Source organism: Pongo pygmaeus, chromosome 1, assembly GCF_028885625.2.
Source record: "Pongo pygmaeus isolate AG05252 chromosome 1, NHGRI_mPonPyg2-v2.0_pri, whole genome shotgun sequence".
In the NCBI taxonomy this organism is placed as follows: domain Eukaryota; kingdom Metazoa; phylum Chordata; class Mammalia; order Primates; family Hominidae; genus Pongo; species Pongo pygmaeus.
This window is the reverse complement of record NC_072373.2, coordinates 69108283-69125031: the sequence shown is the minus strand read 5'-3', so window position 1 is coordinate 69125031 and position 16749 is coordinate 69108283. Positions and strand designations below refer to the sequence as shown.

At 37.1% G+C, this 16749-nt stretch overlaps 1 protein-coding gene and 1 non-coding gene across 3 annotated transcripts in view; both read left to right on the top strand.

Annotated features, from left to right (window-relative positions):
- Window positions 1–16749, top strand: part of XPR1 (xenotropic and polytropic retrovirus receptor 1) — a 257165-nt gene that overhangs the window by 121321 nt on the left and 119095 nt on the right. The gene's annotated exons all lie outside the window — the stretch shown is intronic.
- LOC129022939 (U6 spliceosomal RNA) lies at window positions 7309–7415 on the top strand. Its single transcript, XR_008496608.1, has one exon. It is a non-coding gene; the product is annotated as a U6 spliceosomal RNA (small nuclear RNA).

Below are 16749 nucleotides of genomic sequence, written 5' to 3'. Positions count from 1 at the left end.
TCAGTACCTAATAAATAATAGTTGGAATGAATTTATTAGAAAATATGGGTTTCTGATTTTTACAGAAAATTGAAGTCTCTTTCAAGCTTCTTTGAAGCCATATCTTTTATCTACTACTGTTTAAAAACTTAAGACAAATATTTTAGCAAGATATTTTACAGTAAACACATTTGGTGAGCATTAACATTAGTTTTATAAATAAAATCACAATAAAAGGGAATTCAAACCTACTGATAGCATTTAAAATTTTTGTTTCTTCTTCCATACTTGTCACAGCGCATACTTACTGGAAAATCAAATATAGGTCACTGCCTGAAGTAGAATAATTTAAATGAATCAATATTTTAATTTCCAATGGTAGAACCTCTCTCTTGTCAAGTAGAAAGAGCAGATGGCAATAATCATTGAAATAAATCTCTCAAGCTTGTCTATAATTTTAAGTATGTAAAGGGACAGTGAGCTCATCTTTCACATAGACTACTGAAAATTGTTTCCATCAAGGAGGAAGGAGAAAGGAAGAGTTAATGTCTAAGGGGAATAAACGTGTCGCCCATAAGTCTGGGGATATGAACTTGGAAACTTATAATACAAAAAATGCCAATATAATGATATCATCATCTATGACACTTAGTAGTGGAAACACAAGAGTGCTAGAAAATGTGAAAGGAAATAGTATGAGTGAAAATATGATTGAAGCTAAGTAAAAGTTGCATATTTATGGCATGAACTAACACTCACTTACAGGTTGGGATGCTAACCATGGCTGGCAGAAGATGCAATGGGATGGAAAAGGAATGTTGGCTATAAAAAACAGAAGAAATGTGACAAAATAAAGGATAGTTGTTAACTTAGAAAACTACATTTTAAAAAGGATTATTTATTCTTTTCTTTTTTTGATATTATGTGGTTAAATTAGTTGGTTCTCTGGTATAATTTTAGTATGGATGTTAAAATTATGCATATGAAAATTTGGATTTGGAAGTTTACCATAAAACTGGACAGTATTGGTATCTCCCTATTTTTATCTGTATCTTTTCTGAGAGCTTTAGCAGTAACAACTTTTTACCAAAAGTCTTAGCTTATATGTTTGATTTTCAGCATATGAAACTTCCCTGATTTTTATTTTCTATATGTAAGTCTCCCTACCATGTTTCTTTGGAGATTTTAGGAATTTTTGCTTTGTTCTTCAGTGGCCATACATCTTGTTTGGGGTGAAGGGACTTGATGAACTATAATTTTAACTAAGAATTAACATGTTTTGATTTAATAGATCCCAGAGGAAGAATGCTCTTCCATACGCTGTACCTCTGGAATGTTTTGGTTGTATAGTAAAATTGAACATTTGGTTATTATTTTTAGAAATATAACAATTTCCAAAACACAGATCTTCTGGCCTGTCACTTGTGGCCTATACTCTTTGAAAGTGCTCAAAATAATAAAGGTCAGGTTATTGATAATGATTTTAGATAATAGAATTTAAAAATAATTCTGTAATTTTATATTGAAACATTAAGCCTTAGAAGTTGATAGGAGTATTGTGCATTACAGAAGTACCAAGTAGTTAAAAGTTGCTCTTAATGATTTAAAAAATAAGAGCAGAAGATAGTTTAGCCATACATCGTGTAGAAAAAACATTGTGTTAGCAGCATAATCTGAATTTGAATCCATATTCTGCCCCTGAGTCAACTGTTGGCAATCACTTTGAGCCAACTTTGCTTACTACAAAATGATAATTGCAGTACTTACATTTCAAGATTGTTGTATGCAAGTTCCTAGCAAAGGACCTAGCATGTCGTAGAAATTCAACAAATAATAAAGTAGAGCAATTGAAAAGTACTTGTTAAGGCAGTCGTCTTTAAAGAGGCACTGTGGGCTGGGCATGGTGGCACACTCCTGTAATCCCAGCAGTTTGGGAGGCCAGGGCTGGCGAATCGCTTGAGCTCGGAAGTTCAAGACCAACCTGCGCAATGTGGTAAAACCCCATCTCAACAAAAATTAGCTGGGCATGGTGGTGCGCCTGTAGTCCCAGCTACTCGGGAGGCTAAAGTGAGAGGATGGCTTGAGCCCAGGAGGCGGAGGTTGCAGTAAGCTGAGATCGTGCCACTGTACTCCAGCTTGGGCGACAGAGTCAGACCCTGTCTTTAAAAAAATAAATAAATAAAAAAGCAGTGCTGAAAATGTTAGAACTATCACTTTAGTTGCATTACTAATAAATAAGCTGAGGGGAAGACTAATTTTCTCTTTTTTTAGTAGTTTTATAATACTCATTTCAGTCACTCAATTATGTGACATATTAACTGTCAATTTGATATATATCTGCATAGTCAGTATATTGTATTTTGGCTGAGAGAAGGAAAAGTGTTCTACTTATAGTCCTAGCACACTGCTAAACATATATTTGTTTGTGTGGTTAACAAATTGGTGAATATGTGTTTTAAATTGCACTTTTACTTTATTTTCACAACTGCTGTTCTTATAGTTGTTTTATAGTACTATTTCCCACCATTCAAACCTATCTGTCCTGAACATGTCAGGCATTCTTTAGAGCCTTTATATTTTCTGTACCTTCCGCTCTTACATCTTTGCAAGGCTGACTCTTATCTTTCAACTCTCAGGTCAAATGCCACCTTCTCCACGTTTTTCTTTGACTACCGATTCTAAAGTCATTCTCCTGACACTTGTTCAACTATCATATCACCTAGTTTCATTTTCTTCATCACCATATAACTATTTGAAAGTGTCTCAATTTATTTAATTACTTATCTTCCAATAGAATGTCAGTTTCCTAAAAGCAAGATCCTAGTATGTCTTATACTAGTATCTGTTCTGGCTACTAGGTTCTTTCTCTGTCTCTAATTTATATGTTGTATTCCTTTTAATTGATAGATATATGAGAACTCATTATACTTTCCCCTCTAGTTTTATATACATGTGAAATTTTCCACAATAAAAAGTTTTTTTATAAGGGATTAAATGAATTTATAGTATAGAAAAATATTTAATACAGAATGATATGAAACCCAAGTTTGTCCTGTACTCTTCTCCTTTCTTATTTTATTTTTTTTGAGACAGGGTCTCCTTGTGTCACCCTGGCTGGAGTCTGCTGGTGCGATCTCATCTCACTGCATCCTCGACCTCCTGGGCTCAATCAATCCACCCACCTAGGCTTCCCGAATATCTGAGACTGTAGGTGCGCATCACCATGCCCAGCTGCTTTTTGTATTTTTTGTAGAGACGGGGTTTCGCCATGCTGCCCAGGCTGGTCTTGAGCTCCTGGGCTCAAGCAGTCTGCCTGCCTCAGCCTCCCAAAGTACTGGGATTACAGGTGTGAGCCATCGAGCCCGGCCTCCTTTCTTGTATTTTAAAATATGTGGTGAGAGTAGGTTTCCTCCTTTCTCAAAAAATTTCATGTCTTCCTTTCTTTAAAAAGTCTTTTGTCCCCCTCACTCCCCCTTGATAATTTGGTCCGAAAGCCCAGCACATGGTGTTAAGCCTGAATGGGATGAGGATAATATCTGCATGGGTGGGGGTGGGTCACTGCAACCATGGGATATTACACACATAGAATTGATCGAATAAGGAAATATGTTCAAAGTAATGGGGACCAGGTTTCTAACTTTTAGAGAAGGAAGTTACCGATATGGAGAAGGAGAAAACTAGAATGAACCCTAATGGTGTTAGATTGGCTAAGAGATATTACTATAAACTCTTGGTTTTCAGCATATATTGATAGATGTAGCATGTGTCTGTGTATACACATATGCTTAGCTCTGTCCACTGAGAGGGCCTGGAAATCGACATCCCAATAACAGTGAGCACACTCAGTGTCCGGTTGTTGGTTTCTAAATATAATTAGTTCTGCTGTAACATTTGTTTTGCAACATGAGTTTATTTCAGTGCAGTTAATACGTTAAGAAGCAGGTGAAATACAATGTAAATTTTACATTTATTTCTGCATGATTTTGTGTTTGAGAAACACTAGGTGAACTCAGGATGTTGTATGTAGCTGAACCAAGCTGTGTAGAAATACACAAAATGCATACATGTGCACACCTCACACATCTACCAGCTACTTCAGTTACTGCTTGTGTTATGTGTCACACTCATTTACAACTGGTGTAAACTTTCCCTGATTTCATATAGCTAGCCCTCTGCACTACTTCACAATAATTCATAAACTAAAACCCTTCTGACACCTACTTCCACAAGCAAACTTCAGGTCTTTTTCAAAAGTAAAATGCCGTGTTTATTATGGTATTTATGTATTTCTTAACCTTTAACATTTATAAAACTGTGATACCATTTTTATTAGGTTCCTATTTTTTTATGTGCCCTGATGAAGGTTTTTAGTTTTGTGCTTCTAACCCCACTTTTCTCGTAAGCCCTGTGGTTTTATTGAATGATTTTGCATAGTGCAGTGATCTTTAGGAACATGTATGTCACCTTGTAGATCTGACTGAACCTCTCTTCATTAAAACAAATCAGAGCTCCTTGAAGAAGGTACTCAGGAGCTCCTCCTGGTTCCAGGGCTGGGAGAGGGTCAGAGTACCTCCTCACAAAATGCTTATTAATTACAAGACGAAAACAAATTAATTTACAATGGAGATGTCTCCCACTTAAGTCATCACCTTAATCAAGAGATCACAGTCACCAGTAATCAAACAAGTCTTTCATGTGCCATCTGATTAATTGCAGTGTGAAGAATAGAGCATCTCTTTTGTGATATTCCTGCCAAAGATGCATAACTTGAATCCAATCATGAGGAATCATCAGACAAACCTGAATTGAGGGGCATTTTACAAAATAACTGTCTTGCAGTCTTCTGAAGTGTAAAGGTTAAAAAATCAAAGAAAGACTGAAGCTGTGTTTCAGATTGCCACACTTGTCATTTTCTAAGTTTTAAAATTATAGCCATCCTGGAAGATACGACGTGATATCTCATTGCAGTTTTTATTTGCATTTATTGTCTGGGTAATGCTGTTGAGCATATTTTCATATGCTTATTAGCCATTTTTATTTCTTCTTTGGGATAAGTCTATTCACATCCTCTGCCCATTTTAAAATTGTGTAGTCTTTATATTATTGCATTATAAGGGTTCCTCATAAATACAAGTCCTTCGTCAGTTGTATTGGCAAATATTTTCTCCCATTCTATGTTTATCTTTTCATGTTCTTAATGGTGTCCTTTGAATAACAAAAGTTATAAATTTTGATAAAGTCTAATTTATCTCATTTTTCTTTCATTCATTGTGCTTTTAATATCATATGTAAGAGAGGTTTGTCTTATCTTCAGTCATGAAGATTTCCCTGTTTTTATTTTCTAAGAGCAATGTAATGATAGCATTGTGGGTGATACTTAGTAATGAAAACGATACTGGAAAAAGAGGAAGGTCTTTGCTCCATTTTGAATTAATTTTCGCACATGATAGAAAGACTCTCCCTTCATTCTTTTGCATATGGATATTCAGTTGTCCCACCACCATTTGTTGAAAAGACTATTCTTTCTCACGTTGAATTATCTTGTCACCTTTGTTGAAAATCAGTTGAACACAAGTGTGAGAGTTTATTTCTGGACTCTCAATTCTTTTTCGTTGACCTATGTTTATTCTTACGTCAGTACTATGCTATCATGGTATTATAGCTTTATGGTAAGTTTTAAAATCAGGAAGTATTAATTCATCAACTTTACTCTTCTTTTTCAAAATTATTTTGGCTCTTTTGGGTTCCTTGCATTTCCATATATATTTTAGCATCAGCTAAAATTTAATCTATCTTTCAAAGTAGGGGCGACATTTCAACAATAAGTAAGAAAGTATGTTTTTCAAAAGTATACTAAATGGAGACAGCACTTTGGAAACGGGTATTTGGAAATGGGATTTTGTTGTTGTTGCTGCTCCTGAAAAATATACACATAAATCCTTCTGCCTCTACACTAAAAAATTTGGAAACAACTTTTTAGATTTTAAAAGATCTCACAAATGAAGAATGTCAGTGGATTTTGAATACATCAGAAAAAACTAAAGATGCAGCTAATCCTATTGGTTTGGAACAGCAACTGATGGCTTTCAAAGAAGATCGAAAGTTACTAGGCCTTTTTTTTTTTTTTTTTTAAAGAGTTAAGGTCTTGCTCTTTGTCCATGCTGGAGTGCAGTGGCCCAATCATGGTCACTGCAGCACTACAACCTCAAACTCCTGGGCTCAAGAGAGCCTTCCGCCTAAGCCTTTTGAGTAGCTAGGAACAGGTGCACACCACCATGCCTGGATAATTTTTACAAATTTTTTTGTAGAGATAGAATCTTGCTGTATTGCCCAGGCTGATCTCAAACTTCTGGCCTCAAGCGATCCTCCTGCCACCCAAAGCACTGGGATTGCAGGTGTGAGTCCCCACTCCTGGCCTCACTGTCTTTTTGCTTATTCTCTGCTCTGTGGTATAAAGATATTGTTGAAAATGTAAAAACAAAGAGAAAAAAGGCCTGTACATACCCTGATGGGTTACAGTGATAAGAAAAAGAGGGAGCCTTTATGTTGATGTTGATCTATAGTAGAGAAAGCCCAGCTATTGGAGAAACTGGGTAGTAGTTTAAATGTGAAATGTCTTACAAAAGAGTATGGTGTTGGAATGACCACCATTCATGACCTAAAGAAATAGAAGGATATATGTATACATATATATGAACATATAGAAGGATACACACATACACACACACATACACACACACACACACACATACATTATTCAGCCACATTAAAAAAAGAATGAAATCCTGTCATTTGCGGCAGTATGGATGGACCTGCAGGCCATTGTGTTAAGTGAAATAAACTAAGCACAAAAAGATAAATATAGCATGTTCTCATTCATATGTGGGAGTTAAAAAGTAGATCTCATGAAAATAAAGAATAGATTTCTGGTTACCAGAGCCTGGGAAGGGGAGGAGGGGATATGAAGGGAAAATAAAGAATATAAATGTATTTATTACCACTGAAGTATACACTTAAAAATGGTAAAGATGGACCACGCATGGTCGCTCATGCCTGTAATCCCAGCACTTTGGGAGGCCGAGGTGGGTGGATCACTTGAGGTCAGGAGTTCAAGACCAACCTGGACAACATGGTGAAACCCCATCTCTACTAAAAATGCAAAAATTAGCCAGGTGTGGTGGCACATGCCTGTAATCCCAGTTACTCAGGAGGCTGAGGCAGGAGAATAGCCTGAACCCGGGAGGCGAAGGTTGTAGTGAGCTGAGACGGCACCACTGCACTCCAGCCTGGACAACAGAGCGAGACTCCATCTCAAAGAAACAAGGTGTAGTGCTCGCTTCGGAAGCACATATACTAAAATTGGAACGATACAGAGAAGATTAGCATGGCCCCTGCGCAAGGATGACACGCAAATTCGTGAAGCGTTCCATTTTTTTTTTTCAGCACCACACCACACCTGTTCCAAAATTGACCACATACTTTGAAGTAAAACACTCCTCAGCAAATGTAAAAGGACAGAAATTATAACAAACTCTCTCAGACCACAGTGCAATCAAACTAGAAATCAGGACTAAGAAACTCATTCAAAACCACTCAACTACATGGAAACTGAACAACCTGCTCCTGAATGACTACTGGGTACATAACGAAATGAAGGCAGAAATAAAGATGTTCTTTGAAACCAATGAGAACAAAGACACAACATACCAGAATCTCTGGGACACATTCAAAGCAGTGTGTACAGGGAAATTTATAGCACTAAATGCCCACAAGAGAAAGCAGGAAAGATCCAAAATTGACACCCTAACGTCACAATTAAAAGAACTGGAAAAGCAAGAGCAAACACATTCAAAAGCTAGCAGAAGGCAAGAAATAACTAAAATCAGAGCAGAACTGAAGGAAATAGAGACACAAAAAAACCCTTCAAAAAATTAATGAATCCAGGAGCTGGTTTTTTAAAAAGATCAACAAAATCGATAGACCGCTAGCAAGACTAATAAAGAAGAAAAGAGAGAAGAATCAAATAGACGCAATAAAAAATGGTAAAGGTGATATCACCACCGATCCCACAGAAATACAAACTACCATCAGAGAATACTACAAACACCTCTACGCAAATAAATTAGAAAATCTAGAAGAAATGGATAAATTCCTTGACACATACACCCTCCCAAGACTAAACCAGGAAGAAGTTGAATCTCTGAATAGACCAATAACAGGCTCTGAAATTGTGGCAATAATCAATAGCTTACCAACCAAAAAAAGTCCAGGACCAGATGGATTCACAGCCGAATTCTACCAGAGGTACAAGGAGGAGCTGGTACCATTCCTTCTGAAACTATTCCAATCAACAGAAAAAGAGGGAATCCTCCCTAACTCATTTTATGAGGCCAGCATCATCCTGATACCAAAGCCTGGCAGAGACACAACCAAAAAGGAGAATTTTAGACCAATATCCTTGATGAACATTGATGCAAAAATCCTCAATAAAATACTGGCAAACCGAATCCAGCAGCACATCAAAAAGCTTATCCACCATGATCAAGTGGGCTTCATCCCTGGGATGCAAGGCTGGTTCAACATACGCAAATCAATAAATGTAATGCAGCATATAAACAGAACCCAAGACAAAAACCACATGATTATCTCAATAGATGCAGAAAAGGCCTTTGACAAAATTCAGCAGCCCTTCATGCTAAAAAACACTCAATAAATTAGGTATTGATGGGATGTATCGCAAAGTAATAACAGCTATCTATGACAAACCCACAGCCGATATACTGAATGGGCAAAACCGGAAGCATTCCCTCTGAAAACTGGCACAAGACAGGGATGCCCTCTCTCACCGTTCCTATTCAACATAGTGTTGGAAGTTCTGGCCAGGGCAATCAGGCAGGAGAAGGAAATAAAGGGTATCCAATTAGGAAAAGAGGAAGTCAAATTGTCCCTGTTTGCAGATGACATGATTGTATATCTAGAAAACCCCATCGTCTCAGCCCAAAATCTCCTCAAGCTGGTAAGCTACTTCAGCGAAGTCTCAGGATACAAAATCAATGTACAAAAATCACAAGCATTCTTATACACCAATAACAGACAAACAGAGAGCCAAATCATGAATGAACTCCCATTCACAATTGCTTCAAAGAGAATAAAATACCTAGGAATCCAACTTACAAGGGATGTGAAGGACCTCTTCAAGGAGAACTACAAACCACTGCTCAATGAAATAAAAGAGGATACAAAGAAATGGAAGAACATTCCATGCTCATGGGTAGGAAGAATCAATATCGTGAAAATGGCCATACTGCCCAAGGTAACTTATAGATTCAATGCCATCCGCATCAAGCTACCAATGACTTTCTTCACCGAATTGGAAAAACCTACTTTAAAGTTCATATAGAACCAAAAAAGAGCTCGCATTGCCAAGTCAATCCTAAGCCAAAAGAGCAAAGCTGGAGGCATCACGCTACCTGACTTCAAACTATACTACAGGGCTACAGTAACCAAAACAGCATGGTACTGGTATCAAAACAGAGATATAGATCAATGGAACAGAACAGAGCCCTCAGAAATAATGCCACATATCTACAACCATCTGATCTTTGACAAACCTGAGAAAAACAAGCAATGGGGAAAGGATTCCTTATTTAATAAATGGTGCTGGGAAAACTGGCTAGCCATATGTAGAAAGCTGAAACTGGATCCCTTCCTGACACCTTATACAAAAATTAATTCAAGATGGATTAAAGACTTAAATATTAGACCTAAAACCATAAAAACCCTAGAAGAAAACCTAGGCAATACCATTCAGGACATAGGCATGGGCAAGGACTTCATGTCGAAAACACCAAAAGCAGTGGCAACAAAAGCCAAAATTGACAAATGGGATCTAATTAAACTAAAGAGCTTCTGCACAGCGAAAGAAACTACCATCAGAGTGAACAGGCAACGTACAAAATGGGAGAAAATTTTTGCAACCTACTCATCTGACAAAGGGCTAATATCCAGAATCTACAATGAACTCAAACAAATTTACAAGAAAAAAACAACCCCATCAAAAAGTGGGCAGAGGATATTAACAGACACTTCTCAAAAGAAGACATTTATGCAGCCAAAAAACACGTGAAAAAATGCTCATCATCACTGGCCATCAGAGAAATTCAAATCAAAACCACCATGAGATACCATCTCACACCAGTTAGAATGGCGATCATTAAAAAGTCAGGAAACAACAGGTGCTGGAGAGGATGTGGAGAAATAGAAACACTTTTACACTGTTGGTGGGACTGTAAACTAGTTCAACCCTTGTGGAAGTCAGTGTGGTGATTCCTCAGGGATCTAGAACTAGAAATACCATTTGACCCAGCCATCCCATTATTGGGTATATACCCAAAGGATTATAAATCATGCTGCTATAAAGACACATGCACACGTATGTTTATTGCGGCACTATTCACAATATCAAAGACTTGGAACCAACCCAAATGTCCAACAACGATAGACTGGATTAAGAAAATGTGGCACATATACACCATGGAATACTATGCAGCCATAAAAAATGATGAGTTCATGTCCTTTGTAGGGACATGGATGAAACTGGAAACCATTATTCTCAGCAAACTATCGCAAGGACAAAAAACCAAACACCACATGTTCTCACTCATAGGTGGGAATTGAACAATGAGAACACATGGACACAGGAATGGGAACATCACACTCTGGGGACTGTTGTGGAGTGTGGGGAGGGGAGAGGGATAACATTAGGAGTTATACCTAATGCTAAATGACGAGTTAATGGGTGCAGCACACCAACATGGCACATGTATACATATGTAACATACCTGCACATTGTGCACATGTACCCTAAAACTTAAAGTATAATAATAAAATAAAAAAATAAAATAAAAAAGGTAAAGATGGCAAATTATGTATGTATATTTTACCTCAATAAAACATGAAGAAGAAACAGAAATATAAACTGTTGAAGTTCTGTGGTGAGGGTTATGAACAGAAGTTAATTAAAAATAGAAAAACTGCATAAGGCTAAAAATGAATTATCTTGATCATATATTGTAAGAGTGGACCCATCAGCATTCCAGTGAATACCTGCCATTTAATGGTATGCTGTTCATAAAACAAGCAAAGATCTTTCATGGTGGACTAAAAATTAAAGGGAACTGTGAACCAAAAAATTAAGGGAACAGGCTGGCATTAACTTTTTAAAGATTTGTGGTGAATGAGCATCTGCTGATCACAAAGCAGCAGAGAAATTGACTAGTTTGTCAAGGGGATGGCTGATGAAAATCAGACACCGGAACAAGTCTATAATGGTAATGAAACATTACTGTTTGGTGTTATTGCCCCAGAAAGACACTGACTACAGCTGATGAGATAGTTCCTATAGGAATTAAGGATGCCAATGACAGAGTAACTACTGGGATGTACTAATACAGCAGATATGTATAAGTATAAACTTGCTGTGATAGTAAAAAGCTTGCATCTTTACACTTTTTTTAAGGAATGAATTTATTGCCAGTCTATTCTTATGCAACAAAAAGGCATGGATCACCAGCGACATCTTTTCTGATTGGTTTCACAAACATTTTACACGAATGACTTGCGTTCACTGGGAAGCTAGACTGTATGACAACCGGAAGATTTTGTCATTCCTCGACAGCTGTTCATCCTCCAGCTGAAATTGTCATCAAAATAGTGTTTATGCCATGGAATTCCCCTCAAATGTTAGTTCATTAATTCACCCATGTGACCAAGGTATATTTAGATTAATGAAGAATAAATATAAAAACACTGTCTTGAACAGCATGCTAGAAACAGTGAACAGAGGCATGGATGTGGAAGGTTTGCAGAAGGAGTTTAGCATGAAGGATGCTGTGTATGCTGTTGCCAATACTGGGAACACAGTGACCAAAGACACAGTTGTGCATACTTGGCATAATCTCTGGCCTGTGACTATTTTCAATGATGATGATGAACAAGGTGGTGACTTTGAAGGATTTTGTATGTCAAGTGAGGAAAAAATGATATCTGACCTCCTTACGTATGCAGAAAGTATACCTTCAGTCTGTGGGTAAGCTGGAAGAAATGGATATTGAAGACATTTTTAACATCAGTACTGAGACTCCAGTTGTTCATTCGTTGACCAGTGGTGAAATAACTAAAATGTTTCTGAATCAAGGTGATTGTGATAACAGCAATGATGAAGATGATGATGTTTAACACAGTAGAAAAAGTGCCCATACATGACGTGGCAAAAATATGTGATGGGCTTATTGAAGGACTAGAGCAGCATGCATTCATAACAGAACAAGATATATTGGTCAGCTTATAAAATTAAAGAGTGACTTCTAAGTCAAAACTGTTGCTAATGAAGCAGATGACTCTGGAGGAAACACTTTAAAAAGCCATCCAGCAGATGTGTCCTCCTTCCTAGAGGACCCACTTCCTGGTCCCTCAGTTGCTTCCAATATTTTATCTCACCTAAAAAAATAAAATACTGTGTACACAATAACCCTTTAATCAAAACATAGAATTGTAGGTTGTTGCTGTTGTCTAACAGCTGATACAGATATTCTGGTGATGCTACTGTGTTGTTACCGTGAATGCATTATTTTTCACTTTGTTAATGGTATGCCTTAATTTTTCCTGATAAGTTCTTATGTGTGAATATGTGTAAGAGAGTGATTGCTTGTCATTATAGTGTATAAATTCAAAGTTGGGATTGATGGTGATGCCAAACAACCACAGATCGTTTTACATGGGTGGCTGAGCTAGTGACACCTTTGCTTTCTGATTGTTCAGTGTACACAAACTGTTTTATGTGCAAAATTATTAAAAATATTATATAAAATTACCTTCAGCCGATGTGTGTAAGGTGTATATATAAAACATAAATGAATTTCATGTTTAGACTTGGATTTTATTTCCAAGATACCTAGTTATATATATGCAAATATTCCAAAATCCAAAAAAATTCCAAACCTGAAACACTTCTAGTCCTAAGCATTTTGGAAAAGGGTACTAAACCTGTAATCTTTTTTTTTTTAAACTGTTAAAACTTTTTTGGTTCTTTGTTTATGTTTTTGTTTTTTTGAGATAGGGGTCTCACTCTGTCACCCAGGCTAGATTGCAGTAGTGCGATCATGGCTCACTGCAGCCTCGACTTCCTGAGCTCAAGCAATCCTCCCACCTCAGCCTCCCACGTAGCTGGGACTACAGGCATGTACTACCATGCCTGGCTAATGTTTGTATTTTTTGTAGAGATGGGGTTTTGCCGTGGTGCCCAGGCTGGTCTTAAACTCCTGAGCTCAAGTGATCCACCCACCTCAGCCTCCCAAAGTGCTGGGATTACAGGTATGAGCCACCGTGCCCAGCCTTATGGATAATTTTTTTTTCTTTTTTTTTTTTTTTGGAGACAGAGTCTTGCTCTGTCGCCCAGGCTGGAGTGCAGTGGCACAATCTCGGCTCACTGCAAGCTCCACCTCCCGGGTTCACGCCATTCTCCTGCCTCAGCCTCCCGAGTAGCTGGGGCTACAGGCGCCCACCACCACACCCAGCTAATTTTTTATATTTTTAGTAGAGATGGGGTTTCACTGTTTTAGCCAGGATGGTCTCGATCTGACGTCGTGATCCACCCGCCTTGGCCTCCCAAAGTGCTGGGATTACAGGCGTGAGCCACCGCGCTTGGCCCTTATGGATAACTTTTTATGTGCAGGAGCTGTTATAAGAATTTTACAAGCATTGCCTCCTTTAATCCTCGCAACAGTGCTATGGATGAGGTAAGTGCAGAGAGTAAGTGACTTGTGCGAGCACTCAGTGAATGGGAGAGCTAGGATTTAAACCTAGGTGGTCTGTCTCTAGTCATTTTTTTTATATCCCCAGTATAGTCTGCCAAATCCAAATTAACTTTACATTTGCCTCAATGCCAGCCAATCTAATCTTCTTACTAAGTTACTCATACATTATGCTGGACTGATTTCAGTATTCTGTTCTAAGTCAATTATGCAAACTATTTTCCTTATTTGTTTATATCTCTTCTCTCTGACTACTAGGTCTTTCTTAGCCTCTGAAAATCCAGGTCAAGTTCCATCTACAACTGCTTTCAAATACAATTGTCCTTTGGTATGTGTTGGGGGTTGGTCTCAGGACTCCCCTCAGATATCTATAAAAATCTGTGGGTGCCCATGTTCCTTATATAAAATGGCATATAGTATTTACATATAACATAAGCACATTTTCCTGTATGTTTTAAATCTTCTCTGGATTACTTATCATACCTTATGCAATGTAAATACTATGTAAATAGTTGTATTGTTTTTAAATTTGTATTATTTTTTATTTTTTTTTTTTCCAAATATTTTCGTTCTGCAGTTGGTTGAATCTGAGGTTGGTTGAATCCAAGGATGGGGAACCCATGAATATAGAGGGCTGACTGAATATGCTCCCTTTTTTCTGAACTTTTTAGTGTATTGGTAGTACTGTGAGTTTTACCATTTCATCATTCTCATTTTCTTTATGGTGCTAACATATTTTTCAAGGAGACAATCAATTCTTTGGAGTAGAAATTTAAGAGACAGTAGGAAAAAAGAAAAAAAAGACACCTGAGATATATAAAGTTTAACTGGCCGTGGTCTTATAAGTTATCATTAACGGATTTAAAGTAGAACTTAACTTTTCTTTTCCTGGTCCACTATCTCTGTCATCATTCCCTCCTGCCTCCCAATTTAGTGAATTTTGATTTAGTATTTGTTGTCTTATTTAATATCCGCATTTGTTGGTAATATAGACATACCCTAATGCTATGAGACCAATGAGGCAATAATGATGCACATTTCCAAAAAAATGCAACCTAGGCAAGTAAGAGATATTTTCTGTACAGACTGGTGCTGATGGGAAGGATTGAAATTAATATTAGCGAGAATGAAGATAGTTTTGGTAAATCACATTACTTTTCTGATGCACACAGTGTATTTTGATGTTATTAAGGAAAGAAATGCTGAATCTGGTACATAATAAACATGTAGTAGACATTATTTGGGTATGTTTGATTATCAAATATAATTCTAAGTGGTAATACACTTTTGTGCTTCTAGCCCAGGTTTGAGATGTAAACTAAAGGGAAGAAATATAATTTCAAAAAGTATTTTAGAAGAAATTGTCATCACACCCATAAGTGAGTTATTGTAAAGTATTTCTAACATTAAAAAAAAAACTTTTGTGAAATTGTAATTGAAAATAAATTGTGGAGAATAAGTTCAGAGTTCTCGTGGCTTAAAAGTAAGAACATGTATTTGTTCTGGAGAGGAGAAATGATTTCAGAGAGAAAAAGTACAGATGAAAATCAACAATAAGTACATTATCATTTTGTATCCCTAACTTAGCATTTATTTTTTATGCCTTATTATTTCTTACATTTGGGGTGAAATAGTGAAACAGTGATCTATAAATTTATTATTTTTGCTTCCTAACTCCATTTAACAAAAGTTTTATTCATACTCTGGCTTAATGTAGGTTTTGTTATCAGATAATTACATTTGTCCCATATATGGTGACCAGAGTCATGATGCTACATAAAACTTCTGATGATGAAGCTATAAAGACATGCTCAGCTCAAAAGACAAAAAGTAAATTCTGAAGGATATCCTCTTTTTCCTTCTTTTCTCGCTCTCTCCATTCCTCACTTGACCAAGTTCTTGTTAGAGCCTACAAATGGCTATTTGGATTTAAAGAGGGGAGGGGAATCCTACCAATTGAGTTCCAGACAAGTTCTGTTACTTTTCAATAAGAAAGAAGTTTTTGTAATAAACTTTCCAGCTTGAAAGCAATATAATCAGAAGAGTTTTAATAATGAGTAAAAGCTCCCACTCACTCCCTTCAAAATAAAACCATTATAGTAGGAAGCTGAGTTTAGATATCATAGGCATAACTGTTAGAAAATAGTTGAAATTTTGTTCATTAAAATAGTAACAGGAATTAATTGCTGTTTTCAAGCGAGAATAAACTGTTGAAGGATGGATCTGTTCAGCCATTTTGATAGTGTAGGAATTTTTAAAATACATAAACTGATGATCCTTAGTGCATTCTCTTTTCTTGCAGGATTCCTATAGCATGGGTAAAATAGTTTATTCTAACATTGTCTAAAGTAGCAAAAAAAAAAGTAAATTTTAAATAAATGAAATGGAATAAACTCTAGAACATGTAGGTGAAAGAACATTATGAAGCTGTTAAAATTATGATTTTAAAGAGTATATAATCTGGGAAAGTACACCTCACATAATATTACATAAAAGGGTATTTTACACACAGATTATTACCCTGATTCTGTACAGTACGTACACATGCATATGTATTAATAGAAAAAATATGCCAATATAGTGGCTGAGATTGTCATGAGGATTAGGAGCACTGATGTTTTTATATAATGAAGGTTTATTACTCTTATCACAAGAAACTTTTTTTTTTTTGAGACGGAGTCTTGCTCTGTTGCCCAGGCTGGAGTGCAGTGGCACAATCTCGGCTCACTGCGAGCTCCACCTCCTGGGTTCACTCCATTCTCCTGCCTTTGCCTCCCGAGTAGCTGGGACTACAGGCGCCTGCCACCACCCCCAGCTAATTTTTTGTATTTTTAGTAAAGACGGGGTTTCACCGTGTTAGCCAGGATGGTCTCAATCTCCTGACCTCGTGATCCACCCGCCTTGGCCTCCCAACGTGCTGGGATTACAGGCATGAGCCACCGCGCCTGGCCCACAAGAA